The following is a 23,059-nucleotide window of genomic DNA, read 5'->3' as shown; positions in this document are numbered from 1 at the left end:
CCTGGGGCAGGGGGATGATAATACCTCATGGAACAGGAGGGTAAGTGAAGCAGCGTGTATAAAGAGCCCGGCATGGGCCGGGAGCCCAGGGCACAGGAGTGGTCATGAACCTTGGCATCACCATTAGTATTGCCCATACCCAGGACATGTCTGTAAAAATCCCTATGAACTAGACTTGAGTCAAGATGCCATTGCTTCCACGAGGCTTGCAAGAACACCAGTTCAAAAGTTCAAAGATTCTGTGAGCCAGACAGTTTCTGTCTCTCTGCCTTTCTCCAGGAACCTGAGGACCACGGTTGCTATAAAAACAGGGTGAGGCCAGTATTAGAAACTGAGTTCAGTTCCCTTCATGTCAACTCAACACGACACAACTCTGTGAAATGTGATGCGCCAGGTCCCTGTAACAATGAACAGGTAGCCCCCTTCAAAGGACACCTACCCATGACTGCCTAGTCTGGGGCATGCTACTTCTTGGTATAAATTACATGCATCCTGATTTTATTTCACTGCAAAGTGCCGACAATCTTTTATGCTAAAGCAGTACTTTTCTCTTTGCCCCTCCCTGTGGGGAACCAGGATAAGTTTAGATTTTCGGCAGCAGGTTTTCTGCCCTCGCCTCCACGAAGTGCGGTATTTCTGACAGTGCTGGAGACAGCTGCACGTCATGTGTCACTAGCGGGAGGCGAGCAGAGGGCTGGGGGGCTGGGAGTGGAGACGGCTGTCTTCTGAGCCTCTGGTGTTGGAATTCCCCAGAGCAATAGCCAGCCCAGCCTGAAGTCCCCGGGGCTACTTGGAGTGCCACGGGGTTATTTGCTGCATTTGGGGCCATCACCATCATCTTGGGAAGCCCTCACTTGCTCTACCCTTCCCCTCAGTCAGTTGAAGATGACAGCTCTGTCACCTTGAATCCAGTTATCATGCACGCCAGGAATACCCCATAGGAGCGACTCTGGGTAAAAGCCACTGAAGTCAGCAAAAGAGAGGCACTCAGCCCTGGGCAGCTGAGTCCCCACGAGCTCCCTCCTGCTCTGAAGGGGTCTTGCTCCTTAGGGGTCCTCGTCGTGGTTCTCCCTGACTCCTGCCCCCAAGCCGTGGGGCACCACCGAGCACAGGACTCTGATTCTCAATGAGACCAGGCTGCGTTTTTCATGCTGCCCCGTTCACTGCTCATTCAGCCCCCAAAAGCCCCCTCTTGTCCCTGGACATCCCGACCACAGCTGCCTTTTATAGGGCACTTGCTATATACCTCAGGGGAGGTGTTTCATACGTCAGTGCCAACCTTGACCACCCTGTGAGGGCAACAGAAGTTACTTGCTTGGGATCACCCAGTTAGTAAGTGGGGAGCCAGGAACCTCCTAACTCTGCCTAGCCTGGCTACCAGCCAGGCCAGCTCTGCGTCACATCAAGCTGCCTCCCTCGGCCTGTGGGCAGAAGTGGGCATCTTTGAACACCTTGCTGGCTCAGGCGACTGTGAGCCCAGAGCCCAGTGGGGAGGAGGGAGCTCGCTTTACCTCCTTGTCCAGACTTTGAAATAGTCATTCAATCCAAAACAGAGTGTGTGGTGATGGCTGGACGAGACAGTGGGGCAGTGTGACAACCTAGCATGAAAGAGGATGGAGAGAGTGAGATGGAGAGGAAAAAGGACAAGGAATTCCGACAAACTCCAGGGACTGCTAATGGAGAGAAATAATGTGGCTGATTATATCTCTGAAGGCTATCTCTTCCAAAATGAATTTTGAATGAAAAAATTATGCATTTTCCCTGCAGCTTAAATCCAGGAAAGAAAGGAATGGGCAGCGCCTCCCAGTGCAGGCAAGAGCCGCTGTGTGCGTCCAGTGGTGCCTCTGACCACTTCACCTGAGTCGCTTCCCAGCATCCTTGTCCCTAGGGTGCCTGCAAAGCAGGCAGAAGCCACAAAAACAAGCCATGGGAACCTTGTACACCCAGGGCTCCAGGAACAGCAGTGTGGACTGAGTCTAACTCCATCACCCCGTTAAGGCTTAGAGGGGTTATTCTCCAACAGCTCCAGGGGGCCTTCTCTAGGCCAGGACCTGTTATTTCCTCTGCCCACCCCCTTCCATTCTCCCCATCAGGAGTCATGGATCTTAAATCCAGGAGTATAAAGCTCCTTTTGTGAATGAAGGCTTATCCATGGGTTTGGGGAGAAATGAGCCCGTCCTTCCCTCTTGCTAGGATAATCTATAGATGAGAATAGGAGGAGAGAAGCATTAGTTTTAGAGTCAAGCAGACCTGTGCTCAGATCCCAACCTTACAACCTACTTGCTGTGTGACCCAGGACAAGTTATTTAATTTCCTAGGCTGTTTCCTCCCCTGTACAGTGGGGAAACACGATCTATTTCACAGTATTGTTGTGAGGTTTAAATAATGTCTGTACAGTGCTTAGCACAGTGTCCGGCAGTTTGAGCAGTTGTTTGTGTTGTTATTATTTGCTCCAGAGCACATCCAGGCTAACCTTGGACCTCCCAAGAAACTCTCTTCTGGGACTCCCACCCCCAGCCTCAGACAGCCCTGCTTACCTGGTGTGGCCCCCTGGGCCAGGCATCAAGGACCACAGGGACAGCTGGGATCACTGAGCCTGCTGCTGACCCTTGACCTCAGATAGGCTGTTTGGTCAAAGGCCTAGCTTGCCCTCTGGTGCAGAAGAGGCAGCAAGGCCCGAGCCAGCAGGAGACCCCTCCAGGCAAAAGAGAAGTGACCAAGATGCTCAAAGGCCCATGGGTGCCCAGTCCACGTTGCCCTCGGGGCAGACAGATCCCTACGTCAGTGCTCTATAGCTACACCCTCACCCCTTGGTGGGCTCACACCCTTGTCACTCATTCTCCTACACAACAGCTCCAGATGACGCACAACACTCCTCAAATTCAGGAGTACACAAGCACCCCTAAACTGCAGCATCCCAGGCTTCAGCATTCACTCTCCCACACAGTCACACCCACGGAAACACAAACAGCCCCATCAGCGAGCACGCAAACCCACATGTAATATATGCCGCACACACGTACATTCCCCAAAACACAGCACAAAGTCAATCCAGGGCACCTCACTTCCCTGTGAAATTTGCCGTCTAAAGTGTGTACTGCAAAGTTCATGTGCGTGTGTATATGTGTGTGCACACAAACACACCCACACCCACAGGTGAACACACCTGGGCAGGATGCCAGGGACCTCGTCAGTCCTGGCAGCAGATCACAGACAGTTCCCATCCCAGAGAGAGCCCAGGCTGAGGAGGCCAACGAGGGGTGGCGGTGGGCAAAGGGCTTACGCTGGGGACTTCCTGGAGGGCAGAGTTCATGAGGAACAGGGCACAGCAGGAGGACCCCAGGTGCCTGGAGTGACGGAAGGGGACAGGCTGAGCTGGGACCTGGGGAGGTAAAGGAGGATGCGGCAGATCTAGTCCTACAGAGGCAGAGAGGACGTCCCAGCACACACCAGCACCTCACAAAGCAGGCAGGCCGGAGATATTCCTTTCCCACCTATTCTTTCCCTTTTCTGGAACAATTCTATCCTCCAGACCCCGGGAGACTCTGAGAGCGCTGACCCTGACCTAATGGGTAGGTCCATGGTTGTTCTGGAGACCAGATACAGGAAGCTAATTACTGGGATTCTCAAAGGGATGTCTAAGCAGTGTTCTGCTTGGAGGATAAAGACTCCTGCAGCCTCTGTTCTCTGTCTTTGGGCCCTGTTCTGGGGGCAGAACATGAGTGGAGGATCTTAATTCCTCTGTGTCTACAAGTCTTTCACTTGCCCAGCTGGGGAGGGGCTGTACCTGCGTGGGCTAAGCCAGCACTCAGGGAGGAAGAGGCTTCCCAGCCCTAACCTAACTCACCAATCCAGTTTGATTATAAGCGCGCAACACCCGGAGGTGGAAGGTCCCAGCACATTCCTCCTCCCACCGCCTACTCCTCCCCAGTCCTGTGCCCCACTCTCTTCTTCCCCCAGCCTTTCAGGGGCAACACCTGCAAGCTTCTCTGCCTTCTGTAATCCTTGAGCAGCTGGGGACAGTGCTGTTATGGGAATTGTTCCTCCCCTTTATGGGCAGAGCCCACAGACTCAGGATGCTGCTTTGCCGGCAGAGCAGCTCTTTCCAGTGATGGGATTATACAGAAAAGCATTTGACCAAGGACTTGGAGGCAGTCAGGGTCATGGGGGCAATTCTGCGACAGGGTCTGAGAAAGACAATTCTACAATCTGCACCCGCACTGCACCCTGACCTGGGCACAGGCTAGTCTTGATCACAGAGTTGTAAACTGAGCCCTGAAAAACATTTGCAGCAACTCTACTTCATAGATAGAGAAATTAAGCTCCAGAGTGGGGCAGTAACTTGCACAAGGTCACGCAGCAAATCAAACGCAGACCTGTAAGTAAAATCCAGTCTCCTGCCTCCTGTCCTCGTACCTTTAGATCTCAGTAGAATGGGATGTTTTAAAGCCAGCCTTTGAAGAAAAGAAGGGGATGCACAGGTGAGGAGGGACTCTTGTGAAAGTTTAATGAGGCATCGAGGAAGCTCTTACTTTCTGGGCTGTAGGTGTTCTTTTTCCTTCTCCTCTGCTCTGAGGTTGGGACAGGCGAAGGCCAGAAAGTGCCACGTTCTGCTCATCCCTCTCATCTTGGGGGTGGAGACGGAGTTGAGGGGAGGCGGCAGGCCTGGGTCAGGCATCGCCTTCTACTCTGGTCTTGTCTGAGAGTAGCAGCGGCTGCAGAAGCACGTGGTGCCACTGCGCAGCGAGGCTGAGATAAGAAGGAGGATTGATCTCTCTGCTGCTTCAAAGAGAATAGAAGCCATCCCTGTCATGGCTGTTGATCAAAGTCTCTGCAGAGGATGATTTATGTGCCCTCCCCTCCCCACTCCAGGCCTGTGGAGGCGGGAGTACCACTCCTTGTCATGCTGAGGGCTTCCTCCAAGTCTTCCTGCAAACTAGAGAGACCCCCTTCCAGCCAGGGTCCCACAGCAGCTACCAGGAGCCAGGGGTCCAAATCCCCCCTTCAACCTTTTCTCCAAGCAGCTCAGCCCAAGGTCATGGCCCAGTCTGTGGGAACTCATATTATTGTACAGTTGTATTGTCCTCATTGTACAGAGGAGAAATTGAGGCATAGAGAGGTTAAGTAACTTGTCCAGAGCCACAGGCAAGTTAACCCTTGGGAAACCTCCATTCTTATGGGGGTTTGTCCACAGAAAGTCCCCTATCTGATGGCAGAGGCATGCTTCTGCCTCTGGAGCTACTGGTTCACCTAGCACGTGTAGACCCCAGGAAGACTGTGAAAATAACCTCTGTGAAAAGGGAAGGAAGGATGGGCCCTACTTCTAAAATATCTCATTTCAGACATCTAGGAAAATCCAAATTCTTTAACTTTACTTTGCCTCTCTGGTGGGACAGAATGCAGACTTTTCCTGCTCCCCCTGCCCCCATCTCCAACCCACACCTAACTCCATCTATCTGCAAATATGTGCCTTATGTGTGAAAATCCTTAAATGCTTATCTTATCCATTAAATACAGTGCAAATTCCAAATTCCTTAGCCTGGCATTGAAGGCCCTGAAGAACTTTGAGAGGCCACGTGGCCTGTGGTTAAGAGTGTAATCTCCTGGACCAAACTTCCTGGGCTAGCATGCTAGCTCCTCAACCTCCTAGATTTTGACGCATGGATTATTTAGAAGTGTGTTGTTTAATTTCTAGGATTTGGGGGATTTTCCAGATATCTTTCTTTTATTCATATCCAGCTTAATTCCGTTATGGTCAGAAAACATGTGTTATATGATTTCAATTTTTTAAAATGTGTTAAGATTTGTTTTATGGCCTAGAATATGGTCTATATTAAATGAACGAAGAGCAACTTGAAAAAGATGTGCATTCTGCCTTTGGTGGTGGAGTCTCCTATATCCTTGCTGATTTTCTCTCTACTTTTCTATCAGTTCCTGAAAAATGAGCGTTAAAGTCCCCAAGTATAACTGGACTTGTCTATTTCTCCTTTTAGTTCTCTCAGTTTTCTGCTTCCTGTGTTTTGAAATTCTGTTGTTTGGTGCACACACATTTAGGATTATTACATCTTCTAGGTGAATTGATCTTTTTATCATTATGGAATATTCCTCTTTATCCCTGGTAAGTTTATTTCTTTAGGAGTCTACTTTGCCTGATATTTATATAGCCTTTCCAGCTTTTAAAAAAATTAATGTTTTATGGTATATTTTTTCATCCTTTTACTTTTAACCTCTCAATATTTAAAGTGAATTTCTTATAGACAGTATATAGTTGAGTCTTAGTTTTTTAAATCTAACCTGATAATCTCTGTCTTTTAATTGTATGTTTAAACCATTTACATTTAATAGATTTATTGATATTGTTGGATTTAGTTCTACCATTTTGTTGTTCGGTTTTGATTTGTCCCCTCTGTTTTTCATTCCTCTGTTTCTCCATTTCTGCCTTCTCTTGGATTATTTCAATATGTTTTAATATTCCATTGTTATTTCTCTGTTGGCTTTTTGAAATATCTTTTTGTATAGTTTTTTTTAAGTGGTTGTTCTAGGTATTGTAATATATATACCTAACTTCTCATGGTGTACTTAGAGTTAATATTCTACCACCGCAAGTGAAATATATAAGCCTTGCAGCCATATAGGTCCTTTCTCCCTCCTCCCTTTATGCTGCAGTTGTTATAACTAGTGCATAATTATACACTGAAAACCACATCAGGCACTGTTATAATTTTTGCTTTCAACAGTCATACACACTTTAAAGGATTTAAGGGGGGTGGAAATAGGCTATTATAGTCACCCAGCTATTCTCATTTTTGTTTCTTTTCTTTTAGTCCTAAAATTCCAAGGTTCCTTCTGATATCATTTCTCTTTCTCTTAAAGAACTTCCTTTAATGTTTCTTTTAGAGCTGGTGTGCTAGCAATGAATTCTCTTAGTTTTCCTTCAACTAAAAATGTCTTTATTTTGCCTTTAAAAAGATATTTTCACTGGATATAGAATTCTGGGTTGACAGTTCTTTTGTTTCAGCAGTTTCAAGATGGTGTTCCACTGTCTTCTGGCCTCCACGTCTTCTGATAAGAAATCTGAAGTCATTTTAATTATTGTTCCCATATATGTAATGTATTGCTTTCCTCTGGCTGTTTTCAAAAATATTTTCTTTATCTTGTTTTTTAGCAGTTTGATTAAGATGTATTTGAATCAGGTTTTCTTTGAATTTGTCCTTCTTTTAGGGTTTGCTGAGCTGCTTAAATCTATAAATTTATGTCTTTTCACCAAATTTGGAAAATGTTCAGCCATGATTTCTTCAATATTTTCTGCACCAAGCCTTTTCTTCAATCTTTCTGGGACTCCAAAGACATGAATGTTAGAGCTTTTGCTGTTATCCCGTAAGTCCCCAAAACTGATTCATTTTTTCCCCAGATTTTTTCTGTTTTTCAGATTAGATAATTTCTATTAATCTATTTTCAAGTTCGCTGACTCTTTCCTCTTCATCTCCATTTTGCTATTGAGCTTATAGACTGAATTTTTTATTTCAGTTATTGAATTTTCAGTTATAACGTTTCCATTTGGTTCTTTTTTATAGGTTTCATTTCTTCCCTAAGAATTTCTATCTTCCCAATTATTTCAAAATCATTCTTTCTTACTTCATGGACTATAGTTATAACAGCTGCTTTATATGATTTATGTTATGTGATATAATAGTCTTCATGTGATAATACCATCATCTGAATCATCTTTTTATTTATTTTTATTTTTAATTTATTTATTTTTAGCTGTGTTGGGTCTTCATTGCTGCCCACAGGCTTTCTCTAGTTGCAGCGAGCGAGGGCTACTCTTTGTTGTGGTACGCGGGCTTCTCATTGCGGTGGCTTCTCTTGTTGCGGAGCACGGGCTCTAGGCACACGGGCTTCAGTAGTTGTGGCACGTGAGCTCAGTAGTTGTGGCTTGCGGGCTCTAGAGTACAGGCTCAGTAGTTGTGGTGCACGGGCTTAGTTGCTCCGTGGCATGTGGGGTCTTCTTGGACCAGGGCTCGAACCCGTGTCCCCTGCATTGGCAGGCAGATTCTTAACCACTGCACCACCAGGGAAGCCCATCTGGATCATCCTGAGGCCAGCATCTGCTAATTGTCTTTTCCTTTGAGTGTAGTTGAGATTTTCCTAGTTCCTTGTATGTGGAGTAATTTGGGGCATTTTGAATATTATGTAATATTATGTAATCAATCCTATTTGTTTCAGACCACAAGTCCCGACCTGCCTTCTGTTTTGGGTCAGTTCTATGAATTCACAGCTCAAGGGTGAGTCCAGGACTTTATACACAGATCTAAGGGGGTTTATTCTCCAGCTCTCCATGATTGCCCTCACACTCTCTGGCTCCTAGAAGCCCTTCCTTGCAGCACACCCTGTACAGTAAAAGAGAAAATGTTGAGATTCTGCATCCCCCTTCCCCAACTTGCTATCCTACAGGGTCCCTGTTCCCAGTGCTCTGGCAAGAAAAAGAGGGTTTCTCTAGAGCTCTTTCTGTTTGTTCCCACTGTGCAGTCTGGGGTTCATGCTTTCTAGAGTCTAAGCTGGGAAATAGTGGAGGAAAAAATACCTAGGAAACTCACTTCCATATTGGTCATTCTTTGAGTGTTTATTTCCCTCCCATTTCCACCTGCTATTATATATTTTTCAAAGTCCTTAGACAGTGTTTTATGTATCTGTTCCAGGGTTTTTATTTATAATCAACGGGAGGGGGAAAGTGAAGTGTGCTTACTCCATCTTAGCTGTAACCAGAAGCCTGTAGACATGTAATTTTAAGTTGAAAGGTATGGGAGAATTTGACTAATTTTGCAAACAGTATTGCAATATTTAAGAGAATGTGAAAGTCACTGTATTTATAAATTTAATTTATCAGACTCACAACAGTTTTACCAGTACCGGATACAAAGGTTTTGCTTGTTCAATTAGACATTTAAGTTACTTAGGAAAATCAAATATATTAAACGTTCATATGTAGTTGAAATTGTTTAAGCAAATTTAATTACATTGTAAATGGCACTGATTGTTTAAGAGAGTTTAGTTTTTTCAACTTGAGTTAATCAAACTTTAATCGAAGAAAAAGTGAAGGTCCTGTTCTTATTATATTACACCTATAAATAGAACAATAAGATCAGTAAGTGGAACTTAATCCTGAAGAAAAGCTTTGTTTTCAAATGTGTGCCCTTAGTAAATTGAATATTATTTTTTTAACATCTTTATTGGAGTATAATTGCTTTACAATGGTGTGTTAGTTTCTGCTGTATAACAAAGTGAATCAGCTATAGATATACATATATCCCCATATCCCCTCCCTCTTGCATCTCCCTCCCACCCTCCCTATCCCACCCCTCTAGGTGGACGCAAAGCACCGAGCTGATCTCCCTGTGCTATGCAGCTCCTTCCCACTAGCTATCTATTTTACATTTGGTAGTGTATAGATGTGCATGCCACTCTCTCACTTCGTCTCAGCTTACCCTTCCCCCTCTCTGTGTCCTCAAGTCCATTCTCTACGTCTGCATCTTTATTCCTGTCCTAACCCTAGGTTCTTCAGAACCTTTTTTTTTTTTTTTTCTTAGATTCCATATATATGTGTTAGCATACGGTATTTGTCTTTCTCTTTCTGACTTACTTCAATCTGTATGACAGACTCTGGGTCCGTCCACCTCACTACAAATGACTCAATTTCGTTTCTTTTATGGCTGAGTAATATTCCATTGTATATATGTGCCACATCTTCTTTATCCATTCATCTGTCGATGGACACATACATTGCTTCCATGTCCTGGCGATTGTAAATAGAGCTGCAGTGAACATTGTGGTACATGACTCTTTTTGAATTATGGTTTTCTCAGGGTATATGCCCAGTAGTGAATATTAATTTTAAAAAGGCAACTATAAATAGTATTTTTGTGGGCACAACCTCCCCCCACCCCCACACACACCAAAAAAGCTTCATTGATGGGACTCACCTCCTCCAGAGACCACCATGTCACTCTCAGGCAACTCCCACTGTTGGAAAGATGTCTTTCTTTCTACCTGAAATCCTTGGGTGGTGTAGACTGTACAAGCTTTTAGAGATAGACTGCCAAGTTACTTTACTCCTTGGAGACTTAGTTTTCTTAACCACAAAATGGGAATAAAAAGAACCTACCTCAAAGGTTTGTTTAAAGATTCAATCAGATGGTATATGTAAAGTGCATGTGTGTGTATGTATATGTAAAGTGCTTAGCACAGAAACTGCAGCAGTTGGAGTAGAAGCAGATAGAAGTAGCAGTAAAGTTATTACTGTTGCTGGTGGTGTTATGCTCTGAACCAGTTCCCAGAGGTGCCAGGCCCTGGCACTGGGAGAAGCATGAGAAAACCAAACTGAATCAGCTACTGGTGGTAGGACCCTGACTCCTGTCCTGTCTGCATGGCTGTTCCCTCCCTGGCCCAAAGCTTCTGACAGTTGTTTGGTGTTGCCAGGCGGTGGTTGAAAGATGCAGAGCTTTGCAGAGAGAACTGTGTTCAGAACCCAGCTCTGCCCTTCCTCCTGGGTGGTTTGGAAAAGATGCCCAGACTCTCCAAACCTCTGTTCCTTCGCCCACCCATGGTAAGGAGCTGAGGATAATGAACGCATTGGATAGATCTGAGTCTTAAACGAGGCCCTGTGTAGTATCCAGCTCAGCGCCTAGCATGTGGCAGGCTTGTGCCCATACACATTGCTTATCTTGCATCTCCACTGTGTAAGTGTTTTTTGTTTTGTTTTGTTTTGTTTTTTGTTTTTTTTTGTGGTACGTGGGCCTCTCACTGTTGTGGCCTCTCCCGTTGTGGAGCACAGGCTCCGGACGTGCAGGCCCAGCGGCCATGGCTCACAGGCCCAGCCACTCCACGGCATGTGGGATCTTCCTGGACCGGGGCATGAACCCGTGTCCCCTGCATCGGCAGGCGGACTCTCAACCACTGTGCCACCAGGGAAGCCCCCACTGTGTAAATTTTATTCCAAAGTGGATTCTTTTGCTCCTGGTAATCCAGTTGTCTGCGCTGACCCAGGTTATCCGGTTATCTTGTCTACACCGACTCAACTGAGGAGCAGGGGGCCTAGGTTCTAGTCCTGGGCCATGACCCTTACGTCAAACCTGTTCTCCCCGGGACTCAGTTTTCTCATCTCTAGATTGGGTGTGACAATCCCCATTCTGCCCCAACTGGACCCACACAGCTCAGATGGCCTATGGATGTGGAGGGCTTAGTTCTGGGGGATGGTTTGCCCTGACAGACCTAGGAGATCTGTGGGCAGAGCAGGATTCTCTGGGCCCTTCTCACTCTGACAGGAAGTTGGACTCTTGTGCTTCTGAGAGCTGATAATTGGCTTCCATTCTGGCCAGGCCTGAGGGCAACCACTTGCAGGCCTGTGTTCTGGGTCACCCATTCATCAGCCTGGTGCTCACTCCTTCAGAGAAAAAGCAGAAGGGGAACTCCTGGGCATCAGTGCCATCCTGCCTCTGCCTGAATCCCCCCTCAGCCACTGGTGGCTCCCCTGCTGCTGAACTCTGATGCCTGGGGGGTCTGTTCCTTAGCACTGGCATGGGCGGCATCCCCTGGAGTTTTGCATGCCTGCCTTTGGGCCTTAACACCTCAATCAGCCATGCCCAGGCTCACTGCAGCAGCAGCAGCCATGTCCTTCAAAGTCAACTCAAGCCCTTCCCTTCCTCCAGGAAGCCCTCCTGGCTCTTCCAGCCCACAGCACCCTCTCCCTTCCTGGAGAGTCTGAGCCCCGCCCTCTGCCCCCGCTCACACTGTGTCTGCCCTGGCCTCTCACTGTTCTTCGGGAGGCTCTGTCACCTCATCAACACTCTAGATGAGAGCCTGAAAAGGGAAGGCCCGGAACACCTCCTTCTCTACCTCCCTGACAGCCCTACCCTGGGATGGGCCCAGAGGGGTTCTGAGGCTGCTGGCTGGTCGGGGGATATGAAGTGGGGCATCGGATGAGGGGCAGGGGCCAGGTCCTGGCTATGCTCCTCCAAGTGTAGGCTACACAAAGGGTCATGATCCCGCACAATGAGGCCCGAAGCTCCCTGGGGACCACTCTCTGGTCTCAGTAATGAAAACATCTCCCACGTATGGAGGGCCTCATGGATTCAGAAGGTCTTTTTCATCCCTGCAGCCATTGACAGAGTGGGCTTGATTACCTCATACCTATATAAGAGATAACCAGGTATGCAAAAGAAGAGTTGGACGTCCCAAGCGTGCAGAGGTACCAAGGCAATGACCCCAGCTAGAACCTCAGGTTTCAACTTCCAGCCTCTTAATCTCTGTCTCTGACTTTCATGGAGGTGAGGTGGCAGGTGGTGTGGGAACAGCAGTGAGTGAGCACCTACCTGCAGCCTTTCCGTGCTTCCTTCAAGCCTGCTGTGCTGGAGAGGGGGCAGACAAGGAAGGAGGCGGAGCACAGAAGCAAAGCTGGAGACTCTGCCTTGGATCAGCCCCCATCACCTGTGATGGGCACGATGGATGGTATCTGAAAGCCGTGGGGGCAGGGTGGATGTGAGTGTGGGCCTGGGGTTCCTCCATCCTGCTGCCGCAGCCCAGACACAGAGACCCTGTGAACTCCTGTCCCGTGCTCCTTCCTGGTATCCCAGGGAGCACCTGATCTGAGCATCTCTGGAGCTTCCCCAGCTCCAAAAATGAGCCTGGAGGTGAGGCTGGAGAAAGCAATGATACTGGCTAGAGGCTACAATCTAGCTCAGAGGCCTTTACCTCCCTTCGTCTACTGTATCTCAGGAAGCTTTGCTCTCTAAAATATTATCCTTGTTTTCAGTAAGCTGGCGTGGAAAGGTCTTCCCCTCTCTGGATAATTTTGCCCTGGTCCATTTTCTTCCTTTCTCCTCTTTTCACCTGACTCTAGTGGGGAAAATACAGCCTGTCAACATTCCTTCCTACTGGCCCAGCAGCAGCTGCCAGGAGAGAAGCTCACACGTGTGTGTGTGTGTGTGTGTGTGTGTGTGTGTGTGTTTCCTGAAGAAGCTCCCCTGTCAGACAGGCAGGGACCCAGCCTTGCCCAGCAGAGCTTGCAGGAGAGATGACTCCCCATACCAAGCCCACTGGCAGGCTCAGGAAGTGGAGGATCCTGGCAGTCACAAGAAGCCACGCCAACGCGGTAGCCACCATCCAAAGCCTTGGCCGGGGCTGCCGGCAGGTGGGAGGCTCTGAGGCTGAACTCGGGGCGAGTGAGGAATGGTGGGAAGAGCCAGGCCAGAGCTGGCAGCCAGAGGACTAGACACATGGGCAAATGTCACAGATGCTCAGCACTGGCAGGGAGTGTGGAGAAGGGTCAGCACAACCCCTCATTATACATCTGGGAAATCTGAGGCTCAGAGGGGTCAGGGCTCGGCCAAGCGTCGCAGAGCAAGGTAAGCACTGAAAATAGGTCTTTGGGTTTTGTGTGTTTGTTTTTCCTTTTTTAGTTTTATTGGAGTATAGCTGACTTACAATGTTGTGTTTAATTTCTGCTATACAGCAAAGTGACTCAGTTATATATACATATATATACTCTTTCTCATACTCTTTTCCATAATGGTTTATCACAGGATATTGAATATAGTTCCCTGTGCTGTACAGTAGGACCTTGTTGTATACCCATCTTGTATATAATAGTATGCCTCTGCTAATCCCAAACTCCCAATCCTTCCCTCCTCCACCTCCCTCCCCCTTGGCAACCACAAGTCTGTTCTCTATATCTGGGTCTGTTTTTGTTTTGTAGGTATGTTCATTTGCATCATATTTTAGATTCCACATATAAGTAATATCATATGGTATTTGTCCTTCTCTTTCTGACTTACTTCACTGAGTATGATAATCTGTAGGTCCATCCATGTTGCTACAAATGGCATTGTTTCATTCTTTTTTATGGCTAAGTAGTATCCTGTTGCGTACGTATACCACATCTTCTTTATCCATTCATCCATCGATGGACATTTAGGTTGTTTCCATGTCTTGGCTATCGTAAATAGTGCTGCTATGAACACAGGGGTGCATGTATTTTTTCCAATTATAGTTTTGTCTGGGTATATGCCCAGGAGTGGGATGGCTGGATCATTTGGCAACTCTGTTTTTAGTTTTTTGAGGAACCTCTAATACTGTTTTCCATAGTGGCTGCACCAGTTTACATTCCCACCAACAGTGTAGGGAGGGTTCCTTTTCCTCCACACCCTCTTCAGCATTTATTATTTGCAGACTTTTTAATGATGGCCATTCTGACTCAGGTGAGGTGGTACCTCATTGTAGTTTTGATTTGCATTTCTCTAATAATTAGCAGTGATGAGCATCTTTTCATGTGCCTGTTGGCATCTGTATGTCTTCTTTGGAGAAATGTCTGTTTAGCTCCTATTTCTTTAGAGAAATGTCTATTTAGGCCCATTTGAAAATAGGTCTTTGGATTTCAATTTTTTTTACAATGTATCATGTCACATTGTTCTAAAATCAATAGCTGGAAAGTGTATTCATCGCTATTCATTGCCCACTTCCCAGATGCTTCTGGCTATCAGAAGCTGTGCTGAGGCTCTGTGAGATCTAGGAGTACATGAGGTCTGCTCCCTCTGTGGGAGGGAGCTAGCACAGCTAGCTGCTCAGTTATTGAATTGAACAGGAGGTAGCACAGCCCCGTGGATTAATAACTGTGAAGGAGAATGTGCCACAGTAAAGCTAAGGCAGACCACAGTGGGACATGGGGAGGGGCAGAGGGAGAAAGGAGGGAATATTACTTACTTATACCTTACGTCGTTCCCAAAAGGTTTAGGGTGGCTATGAGGCTGTGTGTCCATAAAGGTTTCTAGGGCATGACCTGACCTTGAAGTAAAAGCAGGATTCAAAGAGGACAAGACAGAGACAGGCATTCCAGGAGGAGGGAACAGGTTGTACAGAGATACAGAACATGTGTGAGGCCTCACGAAGCCCAGGATGGCTGGAAAGGAGGGCGTGGTGAGAAATGCTGAAGGAAAGGGGAACTCTGTTCAGACTCCCTAATTACCAGCCCACTGTGGGCACCATTGTGGATAAGCCCATCTCCCCAGAGGCTGATCTCTTTAGCCTTAGTCGGTGTATTGTCTCAATAATGCTGTGTAACAAACTCCCTGAATTCAGTGGCTTGAAATAATAAGCATTTAATTTACTCTTCTGTGGGTCAGCTGGGTGGCTGGGCTCTGCTGGGTGGCTCTTCAGGTCTCAGTTGGGCTCACTCACATCTCTGGAGGTTGGCTGGCCATTGGCTGCCCTAGGCTAGCCTTGGCTGGGGTGACTAAGATGACTTGGCTCTGTTGCACAGGTCTCTCATCCTCCAGCAGGCTAGCGTGGACATGTTCTCATTGCTGATGGCAGAGCAGGAGAAGGCAGGTTCTGATGTGAAAGCCCATTTCAAGCCTGCTGGCATCCCATTAGCCAAGGTAAGTCACATGGCTGGGCCCAAAGGGGCAGGATAGGGCAGGGAAGAGCCATGTAGAATCACACAGTAAAGGGCATGGACGCAGGGAGGGTGAAGCATTGGGGAGACGAATGTGACCCACCATAGTCATTTTTCACTCGCCTTGCTTGGCACAAGTGTCCACACCCACATCCCTGGACAGGTGCAGAGCAAGCCTCCAGGACCTAGTTCAAATTCTGCCTTCTCAGGGGAACCCTCCTTGATGACTTAGCTCAACTTCTTGGTCCAGTGAGGGCTCAGGTAGGGGTGTGTGTGTGTGTGTGTGTGTGTGTGTGTGTGTGTGTGTGATTACCTCAAGCAGATGGTGGGAACTGGTGAGCAGCTGCCTGTTTCTTTATCATCCCACCACGCTGGGCTGTGAAGCACAGAGGTGAATCACACACATCCCGTGCCCTCCAGGAGGCCCAGTTCTCTGAAGGAGACACTCCTGCCAGCAGTGACAACCCAGCATGACAAGGACCAGGACACAAAGACCACGGGGCACAAAGAGAGATGAGGGGCAGCGCTGGGCCCAGGCTCGCAGCCAGGAAAGGCTTTCTGAAGAAGGTAAAGCTTAAATGGAGTCTAGACTGAGTAGAGGAAGAGGATGGACCAGTGCTTTTAGGCAGGGCTGGGAGAATCTATCCTATGCAGCGGGGATAGCGTGAGCAGAGGCCTAGTGGTGAGAGCAGGTGGGCATATTTGAGGAATGGCCATGGCTGCGTGAAGCTGAAGCCAGGTGGGGCGGTGTTGGGGAGAGTGGGGATAAGCCTGGAGAGGTTGACAGGGGCCATGTCACCGCACCGTGGGTGTCAGTGCAGGATGAGGGAGGCCATGAAGCTGAGCTGGAAAGCTGGCTCTGGAGTGGATGGGACAGACCGGAGGCCAGAACATGTGTGACAACTGCCTGAGGGGGAGATGAGGAAGGTCTGATCCGAGCAGAGGTAGTGGGACCAAAGAAGAGGGAGTGGTTTAGAATCTATAGGACTTGGTGACCTGTAAGATGTGGCCCCCAAGGCAGAGACATCTTGGGCCCAGGATTCAGGGGCCAGAGCTGTGGACATGGGGGGTCCCCTGAAGTCTAAGGGTTAGTAGGGCTGGCTCTGAGAGACTGGTTAGAAGTCACGGGACATAGGCTAGGGCAGCTCAGGAGCCAGGGTCCCGCAGAGGTCAGAGTACTAGACTCCTGGGCTGGGCCTGGGCTGCAGACAGGTTTCTGTGCAGCACCTGCCGGAGGGCCCTGGCCTCCCTCTGGAGCAGCTTGGCACAGCCCGTACTCCCCCGCCTGCTTCTTCTTCAACTGGCACATCCTGACATGACTGCACAGCTGACAAAGAGCAGAGGGATCTTGAAAAAGCCGCAGAAGAAAGGAGGTATCAAAGCACCTTCCCAGACCTGCGCTCTCTCCCCAGCTCCAAAGCCTGCTTCAGACACCCCACTCATGTCACAGGCCTGAGGGGGACCGACTGATCACCAGGGAAGCTCCAGGTCGCATGTCCCTTCCTTGGGAAACTTCAAAGACAGCCCTGACCGACCAACCTCCTGTTTCCCACCAAGAGTGGAGGTCTGAGTAACCCCGGCCGCTGGGAGCCTTTGGTGCCTCCTCCTCTGACCTTTGGCTGACAGCAGCTCAAGAAGCCTCCCTTCTCCCCCTCCACCCCACGGTGTCCTCTCACCCCTGGGCTCCCTTTGAGAGCTTGTCACTACTTGTGCCCGCTGGCCCAGAGAAAGGGCTTCTCCGCTCTACCAGAGCCTGAGTCTGGCTCAGTGTGCCGGTGGCCCAGCCTGCTTTCCCTGAAGAGTTTGGCCTAGCTCTCAACCAGCTGCTAAGGGCGGTGAGGCCCCTGGATCTCAAATTAGGCACTCCTTGGGGGAAGAACCATGCTCTGTTGAAGCCTTTTCTTTCTTTCTTTTATTTATAGGCAGGAGCTGGGTTTTGGAACAAGCCCTGGCTACAGAATCAGGAGACCTGGGTTCCTATCATTTGACTTTGGGAAACCTCTTTGGGCTTCAGTTCCTTCAGCTCTAGAATGGGGCTAATAAGCTTCAGAGCCTGATCTGTGAGTCAAATAAGGTAATACATCTGAAAAAGTCTAATAGTGCCTGGCACATAGTAGGTGGTAATTAAAAAAAAAACATTGATTCAGTAGTGTACATAAGAAGTTACCACATACCCCCTATTCCTAGTACATGGGGAAGCCCCAGAAGGGAAGGACCTTGGAGAGGTCACAGGTGGGTCCTGTTAAATATCCCTGCCCCACACCCTGTGACAAAGAACACAGGTCAGGATTATTCCAGCCAACAGGTACCAGGGTAGAAGAGCTCAGTGCTGAGAGCATAGGTCAGGCTTCTAGGGCTGTGGGAACTGGGGCAGGAGATGGTGCTGTGGGCTGGGTGATCAGGAAGGAGGGAAGTGAGCTGGGCCTAGCATTTTGAAAGGCAGCAGGGATGGAGATAAGACATCCTCTTAAACCCAGTGTGGTGCTGGCCAGGGGCCCTTCAGGGGGCCTTCTCCCCTGGAAGGAAGAGGCTATGGTCTATGAATGCTCAATCTCTTGATGGACAAGGGGCATGTCCTACTGGTCTGACCCAGAGAGATCAAACAGTCCTACACTGCAGGCCTTAGGCCAGGTCTCCCTGGGCCCAGGATAGTGAGGCAGCATGGCTTTGGGCCTCTTGGGCATCCTGGAGCATTTGCTGCCACAGACCAACCTGGGAAATGACAGCACTTTTGCTGTTGGAATTGGAAGCCTGGAGCACAGAAACTGCTCATGCACCCGGAGGTGGCTGGAATGTGAATCCGCTTCTTGGCCTTCAGAAGCAAGCCCTGGAGTTCCTGGGCAGGGAGAGCAGAGCTGGTTAAGATGCAGAGACGGGTGGGGAGAACCAGAGGAAGGCTGAGCACACCCAGGGCTCCTCCAGGGCAGGAGCCTGTGCATTGCTTTTTCCCCAGAGCACAGGGGCTGGTACAGTAACGGTGGGAGTGTTTGTCAAATCGGTTTGATAAGAGAGATATAGAGTGAGATACAGTCACAGAGAGGGGGAGACAGACAGACAAAGAAGCCAAGAGATGAAAAGACATGCAGAGTCAAGTAGAAAAACCTAGAGAAATAATGGAAATGGAGAAAGGAGAGAGAGGAGAAATAGAGCAGAGATGGAGAAGGAGAGAGAGAGAAGATCGTGTCTTCAGCAGGTCCCAAAATAGCAGATGCTGGTTCTGGCAGCCTGCCCCGAGATGGCCCCTTAATTGGGGCTGAATTCAGCATTCTCTGAGCCCAGCGCAAGTGTCACTGAGGACGGCATGTACTGGGCCAAGGTTGACAGAAAAGGGCCCAGCTGGAGCTGGGATGTACACGGGGTGTGTGGCTTCCTGCCCCAGGCTCCCCAAGCCCTTTCCAGCTCCCGTCATTCACACTCAGCTGGCTCATGGAGCTGCTCTGAGAAGGTGGCTCAGCCCTGGTGAGGTCAGAGCATCTTCTGCTCGCATGAGGAGTGGGGAGAGGGATGGGGCTGAAGGAGCAGGGAGATGGTGGAGGGGAGTGGATGCTTATTGCATCTGGGGAAGAGACAGTGGTTGGAAAGTTAGATACTTGGTGTGTTATTTTAGGGACAAGTTGTACTTTCACAAAACAATCTTAACAGGCTGATTTGTCTGCTCAGGTGCTCTCTTCCAGAAGCCAGCACCCTGTTGTGTGGCCCCAGCAGCCATAATTTCAGGTACCACCCCCTCTCCAACCCATTCCCCTGTTGCTTAGGAAGAAGGGTTGGTCCTGTGTCTTAAGGGAACATAGCCTCTGCTCCAGCCAGGTATAAAAGGAGGTCTGGCTGGATTCCATTTCCTCTTAGGACAAAATGAAAATGCCTGCTATTCCTTGTGCCATGAAGAATTTTCACTGGATGCCAAGAATTTTCCAACAGCATGAAAATCAAGACTAGCATACAGGGAGAGTTGAGTTGTTTGACCATCACCCACTTCCCTGCTCTATCACATGGAAAATTCCAAACTTTTCCTAGAGACTTACGCCACATCTGTGCTTGTGATGTTCAGTACTGGGTTAACTGAAAAGTGTTAATTGGCAATTATGTGGAAAGTGCCCCAGACCCAAAAGAAGAAGGGAAGGGAATTCATATTTGTTGAGCACATTTTTATATGCCAGGCACTGTGCTAAACCGGCTTCCTTATGTTGTATCATTTAATCCTCCTGACAGGCCTGTGATGTTCTTATTATCATTTCTGCTTCAGACATGGGAATAGTGACTTGAAGAGATTAGGGAATTTGCCCAAGTTCACGTAGCCAGTTAGTGTGGGAGCTGGAGCCCAAACCCTGATCTTCTTGTGTTCAAAGCCTATTTTACTATACCAGCTGACCCAGAGAACATCAGGGAAGGCCTGCTGCTAGAAGCAAGTCTGGGGACTGTCATAGAAAGTGGAGTGGGCAGTCTTTAGGAGACTGGAGAAAAATTGATATACAAGGCAGCTCTACTCTGCCTTGGTGGGCCTGGTTCTGTGTAGCCAGATGGTGGGCAGGGGTGTCAGCAGGAAGCCTAATTCCATGGGGCCAAGACTTTAGGTTGGGTTCACCTGGAAGCAGACTCTGAGATGACTGATATGCAAAATTTCTTGGGGAGCAGCCTCAGGGCCAATGGTTGTTGGGGAGGAAAGGGAGCAGGACTGGGCAGAGGGAGAGGTTGGGCTGCAAGGCAGTCTCAGTGAAAGCCTCAGCTGATTCTGCAGGAGCCCTGATGCTGGAATGATCCTTCAGAGTTGTCTCGAGTTGGGGTGAGGGAGCTGGGCCTTTATACCCTGTCACTGACTAGTCATTGGGTATCGACTGCCCTGGAAAGGGGAGGTGACCTTGGACAAGGACACTTTCTTCAGTTGAGACAATTCCCATAGAGAATGGACATATGAGAGCTATCAAACAACCACCTCCCTTCAGCTGTGAGAGTGAGTCCTGTAAGGGCCAGTTGGGTGATGCAGCACAGCCTCCATGACAAGTGTTCTCAATGATATAAGTGGGAGAGGTGGCTGGGGAAGACATCCAGCATAATAAAGATCATGGATGAGGATTTCCTAGGAGCAAGGGTCTTACAGCCTATGGGAGAAAGAGAGGGAAGCTGGGCTGAGGAGTTCTGCAAGGCAACTTGAAGTTTGCATATGTCCCCTCTGATACCTGTGCCAACAATGCCACACAGAAAAGGTGCCCAGGATGGGATTCTGGAAGGAAAATTAAAGCTGAGGACAGAATCATTCCCTGGCTAACATGTCATCCAGAAAGAACCTGAGTGCCTAGTCCTGTGTGGAGCTGAAATGAGTAGGAAGATAAGAAGGAGAGAATGGAAGAGACAAGTAAAGGACAAGTTGGTCCTGTCTTAAGGCATTCGCATTCTGGCTGGCTCCCACAGCTTCATATGTGGGAGCAGGCAGAGAGCAGCACACGGTGTGCTCCCAGCCTGTCTTGGATGGTTCTGCCAGATTTTGGGGTAAATTAATTCAGAGAAGGGAGCCAGCAAGGTGGGAAAGTCAAGGAGAGATTCTCAGACCAGAAGAGACTTAGATGAACCTTGAATAAGGGAGAGGAGTCAGGCCAGGCATGCAGGGATCCGCACTCCTGAAATGTCCTCTCACTTCCCTGCTCTGCGAGCTTGGGGGAAGGGAGTCCATACTCACCAGGGCTGGTGCATCTCCAGATTAAGAGGTGACCCAGAAAAGAATCCAGTCCTTTCTTTTTTTTTTTTTTTTTTGTGGTACGCGGGCCTCTTACTGTTGTGGCCCCTACCGCTGTAGAGCACAGGTTCTGGATGCGCGGGCCCAGCGGGCATGACTCACGGGCCCAGCCGCTCCGCGGTATGTGGGATCCTCCCGGACCAGGGCACGAACCCGTGTCCCCTGCATCAGCAGGCGGACTCTCAACCACTGCGCCACCATGGAAGCCCCAATCCTTTCTTTTATCTTTATAAACCCTCTTTGCCTTCCCAGGCACCCTGGCTCTGTCCGTGGTGCTGAATCACGGTGCAATTGTCCAAGCCTCACCTGGGGAGGACGAAGTCTGCAGAGTTTCAGTTTCTCCTGCAAGAAAGAAGCAAGATGAGCCTCTTCATAGAGGGTTTGTGTATGGGGGCTGAAGCCAACACCAGGAGATCTGCCCCTGGTTACCCAGGCCTTAACTTCCCTTCATTGGGCAGAGCAGGACAGGATAAGTAGACCTGTCCAATCTGATGAACAGAGCACAGGGGCTACCACATCCTTGGTGCCTATGAGTAGAGCATAATGTGGGCCATTTAAAGACGTGTCCTCAAGGGAGCTACTTTTTGATAATGGAACCTTTTGTATCTTGATTGTAGTGGTGGTAGTACAGATTTATACATGTGATAAACTTATAGAACTATACCTATACACATACAAAAAAAAATGAATCCATGCAAAAACAGGTAAAGGCTGAGTAAGATCTGTAATCTAGTTAATTGTATTGTGCTAACGTCAATTTCCTGGTTTTGAACTCACTATAGGTATCCCTACATTCCCCCATACCACTGAGGGAGCTGAGCGAGGGGTACTTAGGACCTTTTTATACTATTTTTTGCAACTTCTTGAAGTCTATAGTTATTTCAAAATTTAAAAATTAAAAAAGCACATTGTGCCCAATGGCTGGGCCTGCTTACGATCCCCTCATCAGCTGCCTCTTCTTCACCATCTAGATCCTTTGGGGGCCAAGCTCAAGTTTTTCCTTCTCCAGGAAGCTTCCCGATTACCCATGCGCACTTATAGCACTTACGCTGTGAACTCATAGCCAGGGCTCTGTCCTCTGTGGTTTCATGTGTCTGTTTTACCTTCCCAACCATCCTGAGAGTTCCCTGAGGGTGGGGTTTGGGGGTTGGATCTTCTGGGTCTTTCACCTCCTTCTCAGACCCTGAGGATACACAACTGGTGCTCAATTATACCTTGGTGACAGACGGATAAATATCTGCTTCCCACAGGACCTAGGCTTTCCCGAGCCCTTCATTGCCCCCTTTCTTCCACAGCTCCTGTTAAGTCCAGCTTTGTGGCAGCCTGTCTCCAACAAACATATGAGGAACTGAGAGAACATTGAACCTGGAGCCACAAGAACCACTGCATCTCGAACCACTTACTGCATATCCACATCATGACAGTGTTTAACATGTATTGTATCTAATCTAAGCTTCATAACAACCCTGCAAATAGGGAACTGCACCCCCATTTTACACATGAGGACAGACACACTGTTGGAAGGGGCAGAAGTAACAGAATTGAAAACCAAGTTCTGTCTGTTTCCCAGCTTTGCCACCTACAAATCATGTAAACTTGGGCCAATTGCTTAACCTCTCTGCTCTTCGGTTTCCTTATCTGTAAAATGGGAAGAATAATACCTTCATCACAGGGACTTTGTGAGAGGTAATGAAATAACCTTCATAGCATTTGTTTTTCTGTGGATTCCTTGAAGGCAGGGCCAGGCCTGAGGTGTGGTGGATGTTTACTATGTGTTTGCTGAAGTAATTGGTGAATGACTTAATGATTGAAAGAATGAACAAATGCTTGTAAAGTGCTCCCTCAGTTTTGAGCACAGGGTAGGAACTCTCTAAATGTTAGTTCCT

The 23,059-nt window shown here is 48.4% G+C and overlaps 1 long non-coding RNA gene across 1 annotated transcript; it reads left to right on the top strand.

Moving 5' to 3' along the window:
• The first annotated feature begins 17,461 nt into the window (after positions 1–17,461).
• Positions 17,462–22,504, top strand: LOC309819039. The gene is made up of 3 exons (XR_014296403.1): positions 17,462–17,519; positions 19,106–19,162; positions 22,469–22,504. It is a non-coding gene; the product is annotated as an uncharacterized lncRNA (long non-coding RNA).
• The last annotated feature ends 555 nt before the right edge of the window (positions 22,505–23,059 follow it).

This window comes from Grampus griseus (assembly GCF_964374135.1).
Source record: "Grampus griseus genome assembly, chromosome: 2".
In the NCBI taxonomy this organism is placed as follows: Eukaryota; Metazoa; Chordata; class Mammalia; order Artiodactyla; family Delphinidae; genus Grampus; species Grampus griseus.
The sequence above is the reverse complement of the archived record's forward strand: the minus strand, read 5'-3'. Positions and strand labels throughout refer to the sequence as shown.